The 24,555-nt window shown below is 41.7% G+C and overlaps 2 protein-coding genes across 2 annotated transcripts in view; both read left to right on the top strand.

Moving 5' to 3' along the window:
- LOC120779784 overlaps positions 1–24,555 on the top strand; it is a gene marked incomplete at its 3' end in the record, with an annotated part of 31,739 nt that overhangs the window by 6,537 nt on the left and 647 nt on the right. The gene's annotated exons all lie outside the window — the stretch shown is intronic.
- Positions 1,161–24,555, top strand: part of LOC120779457 (eukaryotic translation initiation factor 4 gamma 3) — an 85,349-nt gene continuing 61,954 nt past the window's right edge. Inside the window, exon 1 of the mRNA XM_040111717.1 lies at positions 1,161–1,307. The gene's annotated coding sequence lies outside the window, so the exon portion shown is untranslated. The remainder of the gene's footprint in view (positions 1,308–24,555) is intronic.

The raw sequence follows: 24,555 nt of genomic DNA, 5'->3' as shown, positions 1-24,555 counted from the left end.
TGTAGAAATCACCCCTGCAGCCATCTGCTTGGAGCGGAACCGCCTCCCAGGAGCATCAAAAGGTCTTTCCTTGACTACGTCGACGACGTCGTACAGTAAGCCGACCGGATTTCGGACGCAACTAGCTTTCGACAGGTACTGACCGAGAAACGCGAGTGACCCTAGTGCAACTTCGTTCTGGATATTGTAGCAGGTTAAACTCCTACTTATCCATACCCAATGTATGTCCTGCGTTCAACGAGGCTCCGCATGATACTGACCCACTCTTTGCATGCCCTACGAACCCTACTCATCTAACATTCTCCTCCCTCTGGTCCGACCCCGCCGAAACATCTCGTTTCTTGGGCCTCCCGTTAGATGACGTCGACGACAACACAAATGACCCTTACCATCTTAACGAGGATTAGTAACTCCATTAAAACAACAACAAGATCTTGAAATGTTTAAATGTTGGAATGTTGAAATGTTTTATGTGGAAAATAAAAAAGAAGAAAGATCATTTTATTACAAATGTATTTCTGGGAAAAATAAGAAAATGAGAAAGATCCTTTTTTTTTAAATGCATTTCTGGGAAAAATATGAATTCCTATTTTTGGACAAATATATAATATTTGTGGCGAAAAATGTATATACCAATTAAAATAATTAATTTAATATGAGCAATGATATTATGATTTATGCTTGTATGAGTTTATTAAATTTAAGACTTCGATCATTGCCAACCCATTTTGCATAATTTTTCTGTAAATTAAGAATATTAAACTAAATATTTTTTTTTGGAAAAATGTTTTTTTGAGAAGATTCTTTGTTTTTATAATATAACGCAACCGTCTTAATACTCGCTCTACTAAATTTAATATTACCGAAATGAAAATGCCGTCGGCATATGTGTAAATGGGATATGCTGCCTCTTCGAAATTTTCATAGAAATGAAAGCTGCGCTGTCAAACTGTTGAAGTAACAGCTTACTGCTTTCATTATATGGTATACTAATTAGTATTCCATATATTGCTTTCCATAAGTAATAGGCACGGCAATACAGTTAGTATAACATAAATGTTATCCTGTCGAGATGCCTCGTAATACAGTTAGTATACAATAAATTTTTGCCTGCCGAGATGTCCCGTAAAGTCTTTTGCGTCAGTTGTTAATATTCCTATTATTCACGTATCTAAAACTAAAAGTGATTTTTATTACAGATTATTCTAAAAAAGACCTTGTTACTGACATTATTAACAATATAAGTGCTTTGTACATAAAAATTAGAAATCAGTTTTGCTATTGCTATTTAGATATGCATATTTTCTGTGAGTACTTAAGTGTATGTAAGTGTTTTCTGATATAATTAGGTAAACAATGTTTAACAAAAATTTTAATTGGGTGAAATTTAGAATAGCATCCCCGGATTTCGGGGATAAAATGGGTATCACTGGAAAGGTGACGTTCTCCAGATCACGAAAATATATATATGTATGTATATAAAGTTGCCGCTGACTTATAGTTTTAAAGATATTTGCATTTAAAGTTGAAAAATTGACAGCTTTTACATTGATAATTTGTATATTGTGAGTAACTTTTTCACTTATATTATGCACTTTTCACGTACTAGCACTTCACTCTAACGTTTCTGCATATTAATTTTTTTAATATTTGTTGTAAATAAAGCTTTATTTTAATTATTTTATTTTAGTTACAATTCTCTGCATTTGCACAATAAGAAAAGGGTTGCCATGGTAATTTTTTTTTTAAGCGCGGGGCGAAACTTAAACCGTGTGGTCCGCGTTCCTAAAAAAATAATGGCTGGGATTTAGAATAGCATCCCCGGATTTCGGGAATAAAATGGGTATCACTGGAAAGGTGACGTTCTCCAGATCACGAAAATATATAAATATATAGTTGCCGCTGACTTATAGTTTTAAAGATATTTGCATTTAAAGTTGAAAAAATTTGTATATTGTGAGTAACTTTTTCACTTATATTATGCACTTTTCACGTACTAGCACTTCACTCTAACGTTTCTGCATATTAATTTTTTTAATATTTGTTGTAAATAAAGCTTTATTTTAATTATTTTATTTTAGTTACAATTCTCTGCATTTGCACAATAAGAAAAGGGTTGCCATGGTTATTTTTTTTGAAGCGCGGCCAAAGGCCGCCAACGCAAAAAGGAGTTTTACTCGAAAAAAAACCATGACACACCCTGGTGTTGGATCGGCCAGGGTAAAAGAAAGTTTTACTCGAAAAAAAATTTGACACACCCTGGTGTTGGCACACCCGGTGTTGGATCGGCCAGGGTTATTTTTTTGAAGCGCGGCCAAAGGCCCCCAATGCGAAAAGGAAATTTACTTAAAAAAAAACTTGATACACCCCGGTGTTGGATCGGCCAGGGTTATTTTTTTGAAGCGCGGCCGAAGGCCGTCCAACGAGACAAGGAGTTTTACTTAAAAAAAACCTGATACATCTCGGTGTTGGATCGGCCAGGGTTATTTTTTTGAAGCGCGGCCGAAGGCCGTCCAACGCGACAAGGAGTTTTACTTAAAAAAAAACTTGATACACCCCGGTGTTGGATCGGCTAGGGTTATTTTTTTGAAGCGCGGCCAAAGGCCGCCAACGCAAAAAGGAGTTTTACTTAAAAAAAACTTGATACACCCCGGTGTTGGATCGGCCAGGGTTATTTTTTTGAAGCGCGGCCAAAGGCCCCCAATGCGAAAAGGAAATTTACTTAAAAAAAAACTTGATACACCCCGGTGTTGGATCGGCCAGGGTTATTTTATTGAAGCGCGGCCAAAGGACGCCAACGCAAAAAGGAGTTTCAATCGTAAAAACCTGACACACCAAGGTGTTGGTCGCCCAGGATAATTTTTTTCTTGCATTTGAGTTTTTTTTTTTATTTTTATTGTCTTCAATCATTTGTGATATGGTAACACTTATTATTTGACATAATACGGAAGAAAAACCAACCATAAGTCGAGAAATTGCAAAATTAAATTTGCAAAATTTTCAACTTTAAATGCAAATATCTCGAAAATTATAAGTTTGCGGCGGCAATAATTATATATATTTTTAATCTGGAGCATCAGCACTATCCAACCATACCACTTTTAACCCTGAAATCGTGGGATGGTATACTAAAGTTTCCCCAGGTGTATTTTATTAAAAGATTTACAAAGAAATTAACCATCCAAAGTAATTAAAAACATTACTAGTGGTTTTTATAATTCATAAGTAATATATGTGCGTGAAAAAGTATCCATAATTGGTTTGGTACAATGCACAACAGATGAAAATACACTAGCATATATTTAGATTTTTCCAACAAATAGCATTTTTCAAAGTGAATTTGTGGAAAAATTTGTGAACCGATTTTTATAAAATATGTTTTACAGTAAAGTTCGATAATTTAAGCATACATGCGTGTTTAAAATTTTAAATTTGGTTCTCTCGTTTAGGTACAGTGAACCAAAATTAACCGGCGCGATGCTAAATCGGCGGACATTTTAATTCCTTTGATCCAGAAGCACATGGCTGAAGGAAGCATAGTTCGGACGGACTGCTGGCGGGCATATGACGCATTACCAAATTTTTGGTTCTCATATGCAGCGGATTGAGTCGCAATGGCGCGTAGTGAAACGTTTCTTTTCCAAAGATAACTATAATCACACCGCCAACTTCGCCGACGTCATCGTCGAATATATGTGGCGCCGATCTATTCAAAAACAAGAAAAAGATCCCTTTATAGCATTAATAGATGCAATTAAATATGTATATACATTGCACTGAAACATTTTGGTTTTCTTTATTTTGATATCTTGTCCAAACGAAAATGTTGGCTTCAGTTTGTAAGAAAAAAATGGAATGATATGATTTTTGGTCATTTTCAAAGGGCTCCCTACAGGTCTATAGGGGCTCTAGGGGGTCGAGAGGAGGGTTTTTTAAAAAGTTCGATCCTTCCTCTTTCCATTAGGGGGGTGTTTTTCTCCATAAACGATACTTAACCGGCGCGATACTAAACTTCTTCTTAATTGGCGTGGACACCGCTTACGCGATTATAACCGAGTTAACAACAGCGCGCCAGTCGTTTCTTCTTTTCGCTAGGTAGCGCCAATTGGATATTCCAAGCGAAGTCAGGTCCTTCTCCACTTGGTCCTTCCAACGGAGTGGAGGTTTTCCTCTGCTTCCCCCGGCGGGTACTGCGTCGAATACTTGCAGAGCTGGAGTGTTTTCATCCATCCGGACAACATGACCTAGCCAGCGTAGCCGCTGTCTTTTAATTCGCTGAACTATGTCAATGTCGTCGTATATCTCGTACAGCTCATCGTTCCATCGAATGCGATATTCGCCGTGGCCAATGCGCAAAGGACCATAAATCTTTCGCAGAATTTTTCTCTCGAAAACTCGTAACGTCGACTCATCGGTTATTGTCATCGCCCAAGCCTCTGCACCATACAGCAAGACGGGAATTATGAGCGACTTATAGAGTTTAGCTTTTGTTCGTCGAGAGAGGACTTTACTTTTCAATTGCCTACTCAGTCCGAAGTAGCACCTGTTGGTAAGAGCAATCCTGCGTTGGATTTCCGGGCTGACATTGTTGGTGGTGTTAATGCTGGTTCCTAAATAGACGAAATTATCTACAACTTCAAAGTTATGACTGTCAACAGTGACGTGAGAGCCAAGTCGCGAGTGCGACGACTGTTTGTTTGATGACGAGATATTTCGTTTTGCCCTCGTTCACTGCCAGACCCATTTTCTGTGCTTCCTTGTCCAGCCTGGAAAAAGCAGAACTAACGGCGCGGGTGTTGAGGCCGATGATATCAATATCAATATCCTTTTGTTTGATTGTCCCTATATATGTTAAACAAAAAATGTTTCTATTATTTTTTCTATTGTTTTACATGCGTTTATTTCAATCAGTTTAACGGAAGTGAGTCATATTATATACAGATATTACATGACAGCTTAACTTAAGTTACAGTGCTATAGATTCTTCGCAGGGTTGCAATTAAATTGCTTCGTTTTCTCCAACACCTCCCCTAGAAGTATTTTGATTGCATTATAATTTATGAACATTTATTCGTCATGCCCATATTTTCGATGCATTTGTAGTGTTTTTCCATAGGCAATCCTTTGGTAAGGACATCAGCTGGCATATCTTCTGTTGGCATATAATTCAAGTTGATATCGCCGCTTTGATGCTTCTCGCGTATGAAGTGATGACGTACATCTATGTGCTTAGTACGTGAATGAAATGATATACTCTGAACCAACTTCTGTGCACTTTGCCTGTCGTTGTAAATAGTTATACTTTCGCGCATAAGCCCGATCTCATTCACCATTTCTCGTAAGTACATAGCCTCTTTTGTAGCTTCACTCAAAACCATGTATTCGGATTCGGTACTTGAAAGTGATACTGTCTTCTGCTTTAAAATCGTAACCGGAATATGAACGTCTATTGGTTAAATTACCACCCCAATCAGCATCGACGACTGGATACAATTCTTCATCTGTCTGCTCATAAAGCAAGCCATAATTTAAAGTTCCTTTTAAATATCTCAGTACTTTTTTGGCCGCTTTCCAATGCTCGAAACTATAATTAGAATTGAATTGGCTTAGAAAATTAACTGCGAATGCTAAATCAGGTCGTGTTGTTACAGCCAAATACAATAGAGCGCCAATTAAACTTTGATATGGAATATTCTGTATTTCTTTGTTGTCTGACTTAACTGGTTTTTCAAGTTTGCAATTGTAATCGAGGGGTGTCTTGACTGGTTTACAGTCTTCCATTTTAAAACGCTTTAAAATAATAATAGCGTAATCTCGTTGATTTAAAAATAATGTATGATTCTTCAAATCTTGTTTAAATTCAATACCCAGACATATTTTAACTGGTCCTAAATCTTTCATTTCAAAACTTTCCGAAAGAGATTTCTTGACTGCTTTTAACTCATGATCATTCGTAGCAATGAGTAAATCGTCTACTTTTTCCTTGATTTTTGTTTCAATATAAATAAACATGGATCGCATTTAGATGCATTAAATCCTATTTGTCTTAGTTTATTCGTTAATTTTTGATACCATTGAAAACCAGACTGTCGTAGCCCATATAAAGATTTGTGTAGTCTACATACCGGATCTTTGCTTTTCGATATTGACTTCTGCCAATTTTCTGCAATACGTCGCATTTCTTCAGCTTTAGCCTTTTTTATGTTTGTCGGATATCCTGTTACTACCTTTTTAAGGATTACATCTAAGTATTCAGGTATTTCCATATATACTGCTTCATCTAGGTCACCGTTCAAATAAGCGGTCATAACATCCATTTGATGTATTTGAAGATTCTTTTGGGTTGCAAATCCAGCCATCATTCTGATCGATGTCAATCTCGTAACTGGGGAATAAGGGATATTGAAATCATCCCCTGGACGTTGCGAGCACCCTTTTGCTACCAGGCGTGCATTTTTAACATTACCTTCTTTTGTACGAAACACAAAACGATTCCCAATAACTTTTCGTCCTACGGGTCGATCTACTATGTCCCATGTTTTGTTTGAAATTTGACCCATTTATTCGTTTTCAACGGCACGCAGCCACATATTACATTCTTCACTGTTTATAGCTTCTTGAAAAGTAGTTGGATCATTTACTAGTGATATATTTGCATATTCGCATTCTTCGAAATCTACACTAGATTCAGATTCATTATCAGTTCTCTTCGTTGAGACTTCTTGAAATGACTTTTTGGGTCGCCCACGGGTTCCACTTCGAATTAACTTTGGTCTACCTTTGCCCCTTTTCGGAACGATTGATTCAGTATTTATGTTTTCATTTTCATTTTCGCTTGAAGACGCCTCAGATTCAACTATACTTTCGTCTTTTCGTATATCGAAATCTATCTCCACAGATCCGTCTTCAGAGTATTTATTATCATTTCTACCAAATGTTTCATCTAAAAATTTCACATCACAATCCTCTTCTTTTGAGGAGACCACAATCGATAAGTTTTAGCTTCATTGGAATAACCTACTAGTATACATTCTTCAGACCTGGAATCAAATATGCCATTGGACTTATCTTTTATTAAAACGTAAAATTTTAAACCAAATGGTCTGAAGTGAATGACTGTGGGAGTTTTACCTGACCACTACTTGATAGGCACTTCATCTTCTAGGACTTTTGTAGGACACCTACTTCGAATATAGTTCGCTGTGTTTACAGCCTCTGCCCAAAATATCGTTTTTAATCTTGCTTGTGTTAACATGCATCTAGACATTTCTAGAAGAGTTCTATTTTTTCTTTCAGCTATGCCATTTTGCTGTGGTGTATAAGGAGCGGTCAAACGCCGCTTAATTCTACATTCATTTAAATAGTTTTGAAATTCGCTACTCATATACTCCAACCCATTGTCTGTCTGTAGTGTTTTAACTTTCTTCCCTGTATACGTTTCCGCCTTGTTTTTAAATATTTTAAATTTTTCTAAAACTTCTGACTTATTTTTCATGAAATAAACCTCGGAATATCTCGAAAAATCGTCAGTGAATGTCACCAAGTACTTTGCACCTGAATGTGAGCAAACCTTCGTTGGACCGCAAACGTCGCTGTGTACAATCTCTAGTAACTCGGTTGTACGTTGGTCCCTCTGCTTTGAAAATCTTTCTCGTGTTTGCTTTTCGCTTAAAGAGATGTCGCAAGTTTGCAGTTTTTCATTTGTATGAAAATTTATACCGTGTACCATACCAATTGCGCGTTTTAAATCTTTTTCGTTTAGATGGCCCATTCGTACGTGCCATGTATTTATGCTTCATTTGCGAAAACCTCGCAGATTGTTCAAAGCCTTTAACACATTGCAAATCACCGATTCTTATCGCTGTCAGAATAGTCTCCCCATTCTTTGAAATGACAGCTTCATTTCACCGAAAAATTACTTCATATCCCTTATTCGTTATTTTCGAAACGGAGAGCAAATTCGTTCTTAAATCTTTAACGTACAATACATTTTCGAAATTAATTCGCTCTTCGCTGTTATTTTCGTTGATAATAACTTTAACGTTACCTATACCCGTGATTTTAGCCGTGTTGTTGTTTGATAAGCTGAGAGTCTTGCTCATCTCTCTAAAGTTGTTGAATTCGCTCTTTTTCGCACTCATATGTGATGAACAGCCGCTGTCTAAGCACCAATATTCGCCGGCGTTTGTTATTGTACATGCTGATTCGAATAACATGGATTTTTCGAAGTTCTCCTTTTTCGTTACTGTAGTTGTGTTGTAGTTTTTTACCTTTTGTTTTGATGGACAATTTGGCGATATGTGACCAACTTCGCCGCACTTGTAGCAAGTTCGTTTATCTTGCTTTTCTTTTGTTAACTTTTTGTTGTGATTTTTAGTGTTGTTTTGTTGTGATACATCATTTGTGTATCTGATGTTTGTTCTTCGTTGAGCAACTAACACGTTATGCTCTGCTGCTGCTTCTTTTGCTTGCCTAGATTGTTCTTCTTCCAGTATTTTAACTCTTAAAATATCTGGCTTGGGGAGTTCATCTCGAGTTTCTAGCGCACATCGGAACGTCTTAAACGATTCTGGTAAACTATAAAGAAGCAATATAGTTATTAAATCATCCCCAACAGTAACATTTATTTCCCTCCTTCATGCGGGCGAGTGCAATACGTTTCAGTAGGGTGGCTTTTCGCGCAGAACCCTTTGACTGGACGTAGACTTTAACTTTTTCCCCATTTCGTGTGAAGTTACGCATTCAGTTATCAGACCCAATTCTGATGGTGCAATTGAAAGCATTATATCCGCACAGGCCTTCTGATCGTAATGTATCCACTTCACTGCGTTATTGTCGTTTGGACAAGGTATAGCTCCAGATGCGCAGCTCCATAAGTCAGCTTTCACAAGAATTGCACGCATGTGCAACTTCCATGTATCGTAGTTATTTGCGTTTAGCGGATCAATCCTAACAGTTGAGCTCGCCATTTATATTACTATCACCATATATAACTCAGTTGATGATGTATGAAACTTTTTAGTCAATGCAGCCAATAAAATATAACTTTAATTTAAAAATCTATGGGCTGGGCCCATAACCTATTGTTTTACATGCGTTTATTTCAATCAGTTTAACGGAAGTGAGTCATATTATATACAGATATTACATGACAGCTTAACTTAAGTTACAGTACTATGGATTCTTCGCAGGGTTGCAATTAAATTGCTTCGTTCTCTCCAAAATTTTCAAAACATAATAGGTGGCAACACTGCTATTGTCACGTCTTGTAATCAAACCAACTGTGAGAGTGAATTGCATATAAAATTGTGGAACTTTAAATACAAATATCTCGAAAACTATAAGTCTGCGGAAGGTATATCAGTGTACATATTTTAATCTTGAGGTTCTGCTCTTTCCGTCCATGCCAAGAATCGTAATTGTGCAAATCGGAGAAACGCTTATTTTTAAGTTGCATTTTTGAACCTTAAGTGCATAGATCCAAAAACCATAAATCTAGATGTATATTTCTTAATCAAGAGGACAACGTTTATTTTACATACCCATTTTAACCCCGAAATAGGGAGACGCTATTCTAAAATGTAGCCTATCCTCTATCCGCCAAACGCATTTTAGCCTAAATGTTTCCCCCCTTTTTTTTAGATGTAGGAGTATTCACACGCCAAGAAACCGCTGCGATTTAGAATGGCCTCCCCCGATTTCGGGGTTAAAATGGGTATTTACGGATAGGGGAGGTCCTCCGGATCAAAAATATATATGTATATAGTTACCGCTGACTTATAGTTTTTGATATATTTGCATTTAAAGTTCAAAAATCAACTATTTGAAATTTATTTATTCATAAAATAAGAAAATGGTTGTAAACAATCAAATAATTTGTGTTGCCATATGTTGTAATGGAATAAAAATAAGAAAAAGAAAGATTATGACGTCATAACTAAATTCATTATCGTGTGATGGGTAATGCAAAACCTTTCAGGGTTATTTTTTTTTTTTTGAAGCGCGGCCAAAGGCCGCCAATGCAAAAAGGAGTTCAACGCAAAAGAACTGAACAAGCCCAGGTGTTGGTCCGACCGAGGGTTATTTTTTTGAAGCGTGGCCGAAGGCCGCCAATGCAGAAAAGAAATATATGCGGAAAACTACTGTGTTATATATTTCCTGTCATTGGGGTATTATTTGTTTTCTTTATTTCTTTTGGTTCTTCCGTAAAATATCAACGTAAGGTAGCACTGATTATTAGTTACAATGCAACCCTTTTGTTATTGTGTGAACAAAAATAATTGAACAAAAGTTAAATGTTGAATAAAAGTAATTTTTGCATTATTTAATATAAAATAAATGGTTAGAAACAAATTAGTGAAGTATTAGTGGATATAAAAGTTAAATTTATAAATGGGAGAAACAGGCATTTTAAATAGTGAATTTTTGAATTTTGAATGCAAATATCTCAAAACCCATAAGTCAGCGGCAAGTTTATGTATATATTTTCTTAATCTGGAGGACCTCCTCTATCCGTACATACCGATTTTAATACCGAAATCCGGAGATGCTATTCTAAAATTTACCCAAAGTCCTCCTGATTAAAAAATATATAATGTTTATGCCATATGATAATAAATAAACCTGAGCAATTCGTTGAAATTTCTCTTTTTCGTTATAATTCCTTTTTCTTTAGTTAGCAAAAATAGTTCTAATAAATATTTGAAACATAATTTCAATATTTGATAATATAATATAATGTTTTCTTATTTAAATATAATAAACAACCAAGAAATATTAAATAATAATATTACGTAATAAAATAATAATAGGTTTTTAAAGGAGTACTACGCAAAAGTATTACAGTCACCCCGATATGATATAAATTTAATAATATTATCATAGAGTTTTACTTATTTGTGTTTATTTAATATAAATCACATTTTAATCATATATGTATGTACATGTGAATATGGAAAAAGTGTTCACAACTCAATTATAGCTTGAAAAATGTTGGAAAGTATATTTTATTTTTTTTTCTTCTTAATTGGCGTAGACACCACCTCCGCGATTATAGCCGAGTTAACAAAAGCGCGCCAGTCGTTTCTTCTTTTCGCTACGTTGCGCCAATTAGATATTCCAAGCCTAGCCAGATCCTTCTCCACCTGGTCCTTCCAACTGAGTGGAGGTCTTCCTCTTCCTCTGCTTCCCCCGGCGGGTGCGGCGTCAAATACTTTCAGAGCTGAAGTGTTTTCGTCCATTCGGACAATATGACATAGCCAGCTTAGCCGCTGTCTTTTAATTCGCTGAACTATGTCAATGTCGTCATACATATGTATATCTTATACAGCTCATCATTCCATCGAATGCTATTTTCGCCGTGGCCAATGCGCAAAGGACCATAGATCTTTCACAGAACCTTTCTCTCGAAAACTCGCAACGACAACTCATCAGTTGTTGTCATCGTCCAAGCCTCTGCACCATACAGCAGGACGGGAATTATGAGTGACTTATAGAGTTTGGTTTTTGTTCGTCGAGAGAGGACTTTGCTTCTCAATTGCCTACTCAGTCCGAAGTAGCACCTGTTGGCAAGAGTTATTCTGCGTTGGATTTCGAAGCTGACATTGTTGGTGGTGTTAATGCTGGTTCCTAAATAGACGAAATTATCTACAACTTATGACTGTCAACATTGACGTGAGTGCCAAGTCGCGAGTGCGACGACTGTTTGTTTGATGATAGGAGATATTTCGTCTTGCCCTCGTTCACTGCCAAACCCAATTCCTTGGCTTCCTTGTCCAGTCTGGAGAAAGCAGAACTAACGGTGCGGATGTTGAGGCCGATGATATCAATATCATCGGCTTACGCCAGCGGCTGTACACTCTTATAAAAGATTGTACCTATTCGATTAAGTTCTGCAGCTCGAATTATTTTCTCCAGCAACAGGTTGAAGAAGTCGCACGATAGGGAGTCGCCTTGTCTGAAACCTCGTTTGGTATCGAACGGCTCGGAGAGGTCCTTCCCGATCCTGACGGAGCTGTTGGTGTTACTCATCGTCAGTTTACACAGCCGTATTAGTTTTGCGGCGATACCAAATTCAGACATCGCGGCATAAGGGCAGCTCCTTTTCGTGCTGTCGAAGCAGCTTTGAAATCGACGAAGAGGTTGTGTGTGTCGATTCTTCTTTCACGGGTCTTTTCCGAAATTTGGCACATGGTGAATATCCGATCGGTTATAAGGTCCAATCAGTTGGGTATTTGCTATTCGAACTTCTTCATGGTCGGGCAATGGACCGTCAGCTCCATCGACATCGATTGGGGAATCGGGTTCACCTTCTCCTGGCGTTGTGCGTTCACTGCCATTCAGCAGGCTGGAGAAGTGTTCTCTCCATAATTTAAGTATGCTCTGTGCATCGGTCACTAGCCGCCGCATTTTTTCGTAGAATTTTCGAGCATTACCCCTGTCGGCCAGCTTATCAAGCTCTTCGTACTTACGTATTTCGGCCTCTTTCTTTTTCTGTCTGCAAATGCGTCTCGCTTCCCTCTTCAACTCTCGGTATCTATCCCATCCCGCGAGGTAGGCAGCCTGTTTTCTCTCCGCTGCGACACGGCACTCCTCGACGTACCAGCTGTTCTTATGCACTTTCCGAAAACCAATGGTTTCGGTTCCAGCTGTACATAAGAAGTTATACCGAGTTGTTAACGAATGCTCTCTGAGAGCAGGAGTGCAAGCCGGGTAGAAAATCGTTCCGCTGTCTGTTGTGATTACAGCTTCTCGACCTCGAACCTTCCTTGTGTTTGTTGGCGTGAGTGTTTTGCTGCACAGAGGCGGATACGAATCTTGGCTGCAACAAGATAGTGGTCCGAGTCGATGTTAGGACTTCGGAGCGCACGCACATCTAAAACACTGGAGACGTGTCTTCCGTCTATCACAACATGATCGATCTGGTTGGTAGTTTTTTCGATCCGGAGACAGCCAGGTGGCTTGATGAATCTTCTTATGCTGGAATCTAGTACTACAGATAACCATATTTCGGGCCCTGGTGAAGTCGATCAGCCTCAACCCATTTGGGGATATTTCCTCGTGGAAGATGAATTTACCGACCGTCGTGCCAAAGATACCTTCTTTGCTCACCCTGGCGTTTAAGTCGCCCAGCACGATTTTGACATCGTGGGGGGGCAGCGCTCATAGGTGCGCTCCAAGCGTGCATTGAAGGCATCTTTGGTCACATCGTCCTTCTCTTCCTTCGGGGCGTGGGCGCAAATCAGCGATATGTTGAGGAACTTCGTTTTAATGCGGGTTGTAATTAGACGTTCATCCTCCGCGGTGAATTCCAGTGCTCGGGGACGGAGTCTCTCTCCCACCACGAATCCCACACCGAATTTACGCTTCTTTATATGGCCACTGAAGTAAATTCCGCAAGGACCTACTCGTCTCAGTCCTTGTCCCGTCCTCGTTTCTTGGACGGCGGTGATGTCAGCCTTCACTCTAACAAGGGCATAGACCAGCTGGGCAGCGGCACCTTCCCAATTAATGGACCGGACATTCCAGGTGCATGCCCTCAATTCGTAGTCCTTATCTCGTTTGCCATAGTCGTCATCAAAAGTGGGGTCACTCATCCGAGGTTGGTTGCTTCTTTTCATTGGGTGTTTTTTTTTTTTACGTGGCAGGTCCCAAACCTAGCACACAACCCTATGTAGGGGATGTTTCGCCTTCTCACTTTAGCTCGCCTTCGAACAGATGTTCTTAGGCTACCCAGAGGATACTTGGTCAAAGTTCGGAAGTCGTGAGCTGTTTGAGCCATATGTAAAAGAATCGTTTCTGGCCACTTCCCAAGTGTATGGCGATCAGAGAACTTTCCTCACTTGCGTAAACTTCTACACATGACCCCATCCTCCATTTTTTATTATAATTAATAGAAAAAAAAATTAATCACGCGAAAATACAAACAAAGAAAAATCGTTGAAACCGTGAGCTCCCCTATCCGTACATACCCTAATTATACCGAAATTCGCTACCCGACCGCCAAAGTAATCGGAATCGTGCCTAATACCCCAATGACAGGAAATAAATAACACATTAGTATAAAATACTTTTCTGTATTGTCGGACTTCAGCCGAGCTCCAATAATATAACCCTGGTCGGACCAACACCGGGCGTGATCAGTTCTTTCGCGTTGAACTCATTTTTGCGTTAACGGCCTTCGACCGCGCTTCACAAAAATAACCCTGGTCGGACCAACACGTTGAACTCCTTTTTGATTATCTAGATAATCAAAATTCTGAAACACTTTACATTAATCATTAAACGACAATGAATTTTTCTGTTATCTTATTTTTCTTATTTTTATTCCATTACAAAATATGGTAACACTAATTTTTTGCTTGTTTGCAATCATTTTCTTATTGTATGAATAAATGGATTTCAAATAAAGTTTAATACAGAATAATAGTTATTTTTACACTATTTACTTAATATAAAATAAATAGTTAGAAACAAATTATTGGAAGTGTTAATGGATATAAAAGTTAAAAATATAGGACTACAAATCATTTCGGCACTATTACGATTCTTTTGGTGATTTGATGGTACGGATAGATAGAGGAGGTCTTCAGGATTAAAAAATGTATTCAAATATACAAACATACATTCAACAAATTTTTCAGAATACCATGTGAAAAGAACTACTTTAGCTACAACAACCGGATTCGCTGAGCGCAAATATTATAAGAACTCCTACCGACTGTGTGAAAATGGATGAAATCGGAAGATGACCCCGCTCACTTCCCATATAACGGTACTGTTCAGATCTACTAAAAGCGCAATAAATCAATAACTAATTTTACCAGAGACAGTAAATTTTACTTTCGAGAGGGTATGAGAAGGCTAAGTGGGAGCCGGTGTGAAAATTGAGCGATGGGCGTGGCACCGCCCACTTAATGGCAAAATCACATATCTCGAGATCATACCGACCGTTTTCGACTAAACTTATTACGTGGCATGCTCCTCATTTTTCTATATCACAGTGCGAAAATGGACAAAATAGCACTACAGCCTACTTCTTATATAACTCAATTTTAAATTTCATTTAATTTTTTCACCTTCCAGTACACAAATCAGGAAGTAAAATAATTTCATTAAAGTATGCCATTTTATCACCAAGATTTGCCCAAATTCAAGCAAAACTGTTCAGGCCCCTAGGTACCGAATACGTAGACCCCAGTATCTATAGTTGATGCGGGAGATATGCAGTTGAAATTCAGAGAGAATCTTTTCCTGACACAAGTATCTCTATGTATCAAAAATGGGTTGAATCGGATCAATACTTTCTCTGAGTCCCCATATACCTAATATAAAGATTTTCGATTTTCCAGGTGACTTTATACTGGATATATCGGCCAATATAGGAGTTATGATTGCTTACTTTTTTATTGTGTTTCATTTCACTCGGCGAATAACGAAATTTGATTGGAGAATGAAATAGCAGACTTATAGTTATTTGTAGCAGTCGTGCAAAAAACACGCTGTTTTAACTATAACTATAAAAAAATGAAAACATTTTCAAAATGGGCAAAACTGTGCATTGGAAAAACAATAAATAATATTTGATCTTCACAAAAAAGGCAAAAATTCAACTCAGATTGCTAAAATTATGTGTTGTTCGAGGAAGATGGTATACAACGCCATCAATTTTATTAAAAGTGAGCCAAATTTGCTCAAAAATGAAAAAATCCGCAAAGCTCCTGGGGGGAAAACAACGGTACTTGTTGATAGTCATCATCAGATTATGCCGGATTATGTCAGATGTTTGGACGAATGAGTCGAAAAAACAACACCTGTCCAAAAAAACATAAGAGCATGGCTGGACTTTGCTAAAGACATTTAGAAAAGGACGTAAAATTTTGGAAAAGGATTTTGTAGAGCGAAGAAACTAAAGCGAACCGTATAGGATCGGATGGAAAACCATTTCTCCATCGTCCAAGGTGTCAGGCGTATAACTCCAGATAGACTACAAAAACTGTTAAGCACGGCGGAGGTAGCGTAATGGTCTGTGGAGCGTTTTCCTGGTACAGCGTTGGATCATTGATAAGCATAGATGGCAGAATGGACCAATTTTCATACCTAAACATTCTTAAAAATACCATGAAACCATTCGATTTGGAATCGATGCTAGTGAATTGGATTTAAAGCACGCAGCTTAAAGTGTAAAGAACTGACTCACTACAGAAAGCATTGACGTCCTGAGCTGGCCAGCCCAAAGTCCCGATGCAAACTCGATTGAACATTTTGGAACGACGTAAGATACAGATGTCAGATAATAGTGAAGAGCTTGCCCCGACGATGACCATAAATTTTGAAAAATTGTGTGCACACAAAAAAATACTAACGTTGTGAGTGCTTAAAAGCTATAATACTTATTAGATTTCTGTTAAATGTATTCAATTTTCGCAGAACCGGCCTACTCTGCTATTTCTATCTCCAGATAAAACACGTAATGGGAAGCTTAATCATTTTTTTGTTTTTAAAACTAGTGAATAAAGCTTTTTAATTTTTTGTAAATAACTCACTTATTTCTCACTTTATGTGATGCTAATGAAAAAATAAAATTTGTTTTCTGTTTATATCGAAAATATACGTCTTTTTATTACATTATCAAAGCGTACTATTTCTCTGTCATGATTCCTGGTTAAATGTGAGGTACCTTAGTAAAACGCTGAGAAAATTTTTTTAGTATGTGGCATAATAATAGTTAAAAGCTAAAATCGGGTCGATTCTACCCCAACTCCTATATACTAATCTAATGGTTTCGTTTTTCTAAAAAATCTTATGCCGAATATAGGCTCACTCATACATTAACCATGAGTTATGTAGGGCATATGTATACATGAAATTGCTTAGATTCCGAACCTCTGTTTGATATTTTACATCTTCAGGTATTTCCCTGGCTTTGATTCTTGCAAGTTCCAATAGTATAAAATGTTCGGTTGCACCCGAACTTAACGCTTCCTTGTTTCGATACGTTTTATTGAAGTGTCTGTGAAAGGAAACCATATTACTGTGCTGTGTTCTAAAACTGGCTGATCCAGAGATGTAAAAAGACGTAGTAATGAATTGGGATTTGTGCAATGTTGTTGTTGTTTTAACGGTTATCAATCCCCGTTAAGATGGTAAGGGTTATCTGTGTTGTCGTCGATGTCATCTAACGGGAGGCCAACGAAACGTGCTGTTTCGACGGGGTCGGACCAAAGGGAAAAGGGTGTTAGATGAGTGGGGTTGGTAGGGCATGCAAAGAGGTGGTTAGTGTCATGCGGAGACTCGTTGCATACAGGACATACATTGGGTATGTCACGGTCTATTCTGGATAAGTAGGAGTTTAACCTGCTACAATATCCAGAACGAAGTTGCGCTAGGGTCACTCGCGTTTCTCGCGGCAACTCAAACGCAATTCACGTGAAGGGAGTCGGTGAAGGTGTTAATGGCTCCACTGTGAATGGCGGTCAGTACCTGTCGAAAGTCAGTTTCGTCCGAAGTCCGGTCGGCGTACTGTACAACGTCGTCGACGTAGTCAAGGAAAGACCTTTTGATGCTCCAAGGAGGCAGTTCCGCTCCAAGCAGATGTCTGCAAGGGTGATTTCAACGAAAACATCCCAGCAGGAACTGCTTGGAGAGGAGTTCATTATGCTTCTTAACTGGGAGCATAAGCGTCTCACTGTGAAGGTGTTCGATAGGAGACATCAAAAGGCATTTCGTCGTGGTCTGGAGTGCAGTATTTTCGCAGGTCTGGACTTTCCTCATCTGCGTACCACTGCATCCAGGCGACCATATTGGTGTTGCGTAGTTGAGGACCGGCCGGCCGATTCAATTCCCACGACAGCTGGTTCTATGTAGCGCAATTGACTCGGATTTGATCCGACCAAGGGCTGGAGGATGGAGTCATGTGTAGAAGTTCACGCAAGTGAGGAAAGTTCTCTAATCGCCATTCAATTGGGAGTGGCCAGAAACGATTCTTTTACGTATATACAGCTCACGACTTCCGGTCTTTGACCAAGTACCCTCTAGGTAGCCTAAGAACATCCGTTTGAAGGCGAGCTAAAGTGAGAAAGCGAAACATCCCCTGGATAGGGTTGTGCTCTGGGTTTGGGACCCGGCACGTAAAAAAACACTCCAATGAAAATTAGCAATCAGCCTCGGATGAGAAAGACCCTTTTTGATAACGAGCATGGCAAGCGAAATAAGGACTAGGATATTGGGGCATGCACCTGGAATGTCCGGCCCCCTGCCGCTGCCCAGCTGGTTGATGTCCTAGTTAGAGTGAAGGCTGACATCACCGCCGTCCAAGAAATGCGATGGACGGGACAAGGACAGTGACTAGTAGGTCCTTGTGGCATTTACTACAGTGGCCATATAAAGGAGCGCAAGTTTGGTGTGGGATTCGTGGTGGGAGAGAGACTCCGTCGCCGAGTACTATCATTCACTCCGGAGAATGAACGTCTAGCCACAATCCGCATCAAAGCGAGGTTCTTCAACATATCGCTGATTTGCGCCCACGCCCCGACGGAAGAGAAGGACGATGTGACTAAAGATGCCTTTTATGAGTGCTTGGAGCGCACTTATGAGGGCTGCCCTCGCCACGATGTCAAAATCGTGCTTGGCGACTTTAACACCAGGGTGGGCAAAGACGGTATTTTTGGCACAACGGTCGGTAAACTCAGCCTCCACCAGGAAACATCCCCAAATGGGTTGAGGCTGATCGACTTCGCCGGGGCCCGAAATATGGTTATATGTAGTACTAGAGTCCAGCATAAGAAGAGTCATCAAGCTACCTGGCTGTCTCCGGATCGAAAAACTACCAACCAGATCGATCATGTTGTGATAGACGGAAGACACGTCTCCAGTGTTTTAGATGTGCGTGCGCTGCGAGGTCCTAACATCGACTCGGATCACTATTTTGTTGCAGCTAAGATTCGCACCAGCCTCTGTGCAGCAAAACACGCACGCCAACAAACAAGGAAGGTTCGACGTCGAGAAGCTGCAATCACAACAGACAGCCGAACGATTTTCTACTCGGCTTGCACTCCTGCTCTCTGAGAGCACTCGTCAACAACTCGGTATAAGGGAACTGTGGGACGGCATTTCAAACTCCTTACGTACAGCTGCAACCGAAACCATTGATTTTCGGAAAGTGCAAAAGAACAGCTGGTACGACGAGGAGTGCCGTGTCGCAGCGAAGAGAAAACAGGCTGCATACTTAGATTATGGAGAGAATACTTCTCCAGCCTGCTGATTGGCAGTGAACGCACAATACCAGGAGAAGGTGAACCCGATTCCCCAATCGATGTCGATGGAGCTGACGTTCCATTACCCGACCATGAAGAGGTTCGAATAGCAATTGCCCGCCTGAAGAACAACAAAGCGGCATGGGCCGACGGATTGCCGGCCGAGCTATTCAAACACGGCGGCGAAGAACTGATAAGGAGCATGCATCATCTTCTTTGTAAAATATGGTCGGACAAAAGCATGCCCAACGATTGGAATTTAAGTGTGCTATGCCCAATCCATACAAAAGGAGACCCCACAATCTGCGCCAACTACCGTGGGATTCGCCTTCTCAACATCGCTTATAAGGTTGGACCTTATCAGTGTGGCTTTAGGCCTGGTAAATCAACAACCGACCAGATATTCACCATGCGCCAAATCTTGGAAAAGACCCGTGAAAGAAGAATCGACACACACCACCTCTTCGTCGATTTCAAAGCTGCTTTCGACAGCACGAAAAGGAGCTGCCTTTATGCCGCGATGCCTGAATTTGGTATCGCCGCAAAACTAATACGGCTGTGTAAACTGACGTTGAGTAACACCAACAGATCCGTCAAGATCGGGAAGGACCTCTCCGAGCCGTTCGATACCAAACGAGGTTTCAGACAAGGCGACTCCCTATCGTGCGACTCCTTCAACTTGCTTTTGGAGAAAATAGTTCGAGCTGCAGAACTAAATAGAGAAGGTACCATCTTCTATAAGAGTGTACAGCTTCTGGCGTATGCCGATGATATTGATATCATCGGCCTCAACACCCGCGCCGTTAGTTCTGCTTTTTCCAGGCTGGACAAGGAAGCACAGAAAATGGGTCTGGCAGTGAACGAGGGCAAAACGAAATATCTCGTCATCAAACAAACAGTCGTCGCACTCGCGACTTGGCTCTCACGTCAATGTTGACAGTCATAACTTTGAAGTTGTAGATAATTTCGTCTATTTAGGAACCAGCATTAACACCACCAACAATGTCAGCTTCGAAATCCAACGCAGAATAACTCTTGCCAACAGGTGCTACTTCGGACTGAGTAGGCAATTGAGAAGCAAAGTCCTCTCTCGACGAACAAAAACCAAACTCTATAAGTCACTCATAATTCCCGTCCTGCTATATGGTGCAGAGGCTTGGACGATGTCAACAACTGATGAGTCGACGTTGCGATTTTTCGAGAGAAAAGTTCTGCGAAAGATTTATGATCCTTTGCGCGTTGGCCACGGCGAATATCGCATTCGATGGGACGATGAGCTGCACGAGATATACGACGACATCGACATAGTTCAGCAAATTAAAAGACAGTCCTACGCAGGCTAGGTCATGTTGTCCGGATGGACAAAACACTCCAGCTCTGAAAGTATTCGACGCAGTACCCGCTGAGGGAAGCAGAGGAAGAGGAAGACTTCCACTCCGTTGGAAGGACCAAGTGGAGAAGGACCTGGCTTCCTCGTGCTGGCATCGAGTCCAACCCGGGCCCGGGGGAATTTTACTGCTGCGTATGCGCAAAAAGGCTCCATCCAAACTCCACCTCGGTCAGGTGTAATTCATGCAATGGATGGAGCCATCTTAAGACCTGCTCAGGTCTTAAGACTCACAGGGAGTGGACCACGAGTTACGTGGCCCCATGTTGCCTACGCACTATCGCGACACCAGCTTCTACGGCTGTGCAATCTGCATATAGTTCGCGCGTTGCGCCGCCGCTCACCTCCAGTGGCCAACAGAGGACCTCCACTTGTGTCAGACCGTCATACGTCGGAACGTGACATCAGTTAAGTGCAATTCCTGCACTGGCTGGTGTCATTTCCCGACGTGTTCTGGCCTGCGCACCACACGAGAGTGGAGTGAATCGTACGTTTCCCCATGCTGCAGGAATCTGCCCCCGCAACACACAACAGTGGCGTCGCCAACCAACATCCTAGTGCGACAACCGCTTCTGCGGGTTCTGCAGCTGCAACAAACACCACCTACACGTCACTCCCTCACCCCCAGGATCACACACGGACACCCGCGACAAACCCGAGTACTTCAATTCAACTGCAACGGACTCCAAAGCAAGATCGAGGTGATAGTTGCGCGTATCGATAGCTGCGGTCCAAGAAACCAAGCTAAACAGCCGCTCGGATCTTCTGAGTTATGCAGGTTTCAACGTAATTCGTAAAGATCGCGAGCGGACCCTAGCCTTCATATTGCACAACACCGTGCAGTATTGTCTAATCAATGAGGACATCGACCGCAGGGATACTACTCTAGAATGCCAGGGTATAGCTATCCGGTCAGGCGTTGTTGAGCTCGAAATATTTAATAAATACATTCCCCCAGTTACATGTTGCCCTACAGGATATCACCCGAATATAGGCGCGCTACTTCTTGGTGAAAACCGTTTGGTACTAGGCGACTTTAACGCGCACCACGATCTTTGGCATGTGTTCGAGTGTAAGCAACTACCTCTCCAACCTTTCTCGTTTCCTCACTACACGGAGCCTCACACTTTCCCCCTTCAAATCCACAGCGACCATATTTACGAACTGGACGAAGGAGTAGAGGCTTGATCTTAATATTGCGGTCAATGGCAACAAAATCATTAAGTCGCTAGCCGGCAGCACATGGGGAAAAGACAAAGTAACGTTGTTGGCAACATACAAGACAATCGGCCGGCAGGTAGTTGTTGTTTGAACGGTTTATCAGTCCCCGTTAGGTTGGTAAGGGTTATCTATGTTGTCATCGACGTCATCTAACGGGAGGAAACGTGCTGTTTCGACGGGGTCGGACCAAAGGGAAAGGGGTGTTAGATGAGTGGGGTTGGTAGGGCATGCAAAGAGGTGGTTAGAGTCATGCGGAGACTCGTTGCATGCACGACATACATTGGTTTTCTGCGAAAACATCCCAGCAGGAACTGCTTGGAGAGGAGTTCATTATGCTCCTTAACCGGGAGCATAAGCGTCTCTCTGTGTAGATGTTTGTTAGGAGACTTCAAGAGGCATCCCGTCGTGGTCCGGAGTGCAGTATTCTGGCAGGTCTGCAGTTTCCTCATCTGCGTACCAACAGCTATCGGGTGTTGGTTGGCGACGCCACTGATGTGTTGTGGACAAGTCAGAGTGGGAGCTATGTTGCCTGCTTGAGCTCCTGGGGACCGTGGGGGTCTTTTGTTGGTCCAGTGTCGGCAGTATTGCGTAGGCAACATAGGGCCACGTAACTCGTGAACCACTCCCTGTGAGTCTTAAGGCTTAATTCCCACGACAGCCGGTTCTACGCACCGGAATTGACTCGGATTTCATCCGACCAAGGGCTGTTTTTTCGGCGATCTAACCCCGTTTGGATCGGTGAGTATTAATTTGTGTTTGTCGTCATTAGAGCAATGCCTTGCAGCAGGGTTGCTCCTTATCCTCCTGACTCGCGCTGGCATTGAGTCCAACCCGGGCCCGGAGGAATTTTTCTGCTGCGTATGCGCAAAACGGTTCCATCCAAACTCCACCTCGGTCAGGTGTAACACATGCAATGGATGGAGCCATCTTAAGACCTGCTCAGGCCTTAAGACCCATAGGGAGTGGACCACGCGTTACGTGGCCCCATGTTGCCTGCGCAATATTGCGACACAAGCCTCTACGGCTGTGCAATCCGCACACAGTTCGCGCGCCGCGCCGCCACCCAACCCAAGTGGCCAACAAAGGACCTCCACGGTCCCTAGGAGCTCAATCAGGCAACATAACTCCCCTTCTGACTTGTCCCCCCCCCCAACCTTCATCCCGCTCCAATCCTCGTGCGAGAACCAACCAGCAGCTCTTGGTCCCTCGCACAGTCTGTTCCGTGTGTCAGGCCGTCATACGCCGGAATGTGACATCCGTCAAGTGCAATTCTTGTACTGGCTGGTGTCATTTTTCGACGTGTTCCGGCCTGCGCACCACACGTGAGTGGAGTGACTCACACGTTGCCCCATGCTGCAGGAGTCTGCCTCGCAATCCTCGCCAACAGTGGCGTTTCGCTAACCAACACCCCAGCGACACAACCCCTCTGGCGTGGTACTTCTCACAGCTGCAACAAATTCCACCCACACGTCACCCCTCACCCCCAGGATCACCCACGGACACCCGCGACAAACCCGGCTACTTCAATTTAACTGCAACGGACTCCAGAGTAAGATCTTGGAGATAGTTGCACTTATGATTTGGGAACGTCTATCGATAGCTGCGGTCCAAGAAACCAAGTTAAACAGCCGCTCAGATCTTCTGAGTTGTGCAGGTTTCAACGTTATACGTAAAGATCGCGAGCGAGATAATGGTGGTGGCCTAGCTTTCATTATTGCACAACACCGTGCAGTATCGTTCTAATCGATGTAGACATCGACCCCAGGGATAATACCCTAGAATGTCAGGGTATAGCTATCCGGTCAGGCGATGTCGAGCTCGAAATATTTAAGATATACATCCCTCCAGTTACATGTTGCCCAACAGGATATCACCCGAATATAAGTGCGCTACTTCGTGGTGAAAACCGTTTGGTACTGTCAAATGATCGTAGGGGGATGGAGCTGGCGGAACAGATTGACGATTCGACATTCTGCACAATGAATGACGAAGTCCCCACCAGAGTTAAGTGGGCACTTGTAATAGCTCGCCGGACATTACCATTGCTAGCGGTGGTCTGATAAACAGCATAACCTGGCATGACGTATGCTAACTCTCGCATCAGACCATCTGCCCATAATTATTTCGATCGAGAAGTCTTCCTGATTTGTTTCTGTGGACAACCGCACCTACTTTAACTTAAACAAAGCTAATTGGGTCGGCTTCACAGAATTTACTGAGAGCACCTTCAACGCTCTACCCATTCCTACGGACGTATGGCGTTGGCGAACGTCAATTCCGGCAAGGTGATCGCAGCAGCTACCGCTCGCTTCACCGGCTGGAAGAATAGCGGAAATCCGCCCAAATTTCCCAGCCGAAGCAGCCGTTTTAGCTAATGAGCGCGACACCTTACGCCATGCCGATCCCGGGGATCCCCGAATACGGGATCTCACTTGGAGATTCGGCGTATGGTAAATCAACATAAGCGACGAAATGGTTAGAACACCTGAAGTCCTGCAACCTCTCCACTGGAGTGAGTAAGTTTTGGGCTACTGTCAAAGCTCTCGTTCAACCCGAAGAGACATGACGACCGAGTTGAAGTTCAATTCAATGGTCATGCGCTCTTCTTCGACCCGAAGAAGTGCGCGAGTTTGTTTAGCCGGCAGCAGTTCACACTGCACCCTTCGGTAGACAAAGCTAAACGATGTGTTAACC

This window comes from Bactrocera tryoni, unplaced genomic scaffold (genome assembly GCF_016617805.1).
Source record: "Bactrocera tryoni isolate S06 unplaced genomic scaffold, CSIRO_BtryS06_freeze2 scaffold_11, whole genome shotgun sequence".
In the NCBI taxonomy this organism is placed as follows: domain Eukaryota; kingdom Metazoa; phylum Arthropoda; class Insecta; order Diptera; family Tephritidae; genus Bactrocera; species Bactrocera tryoni.
This window is presented reverse-complemented; position numbering and strand designations above follow the sequence as displayed.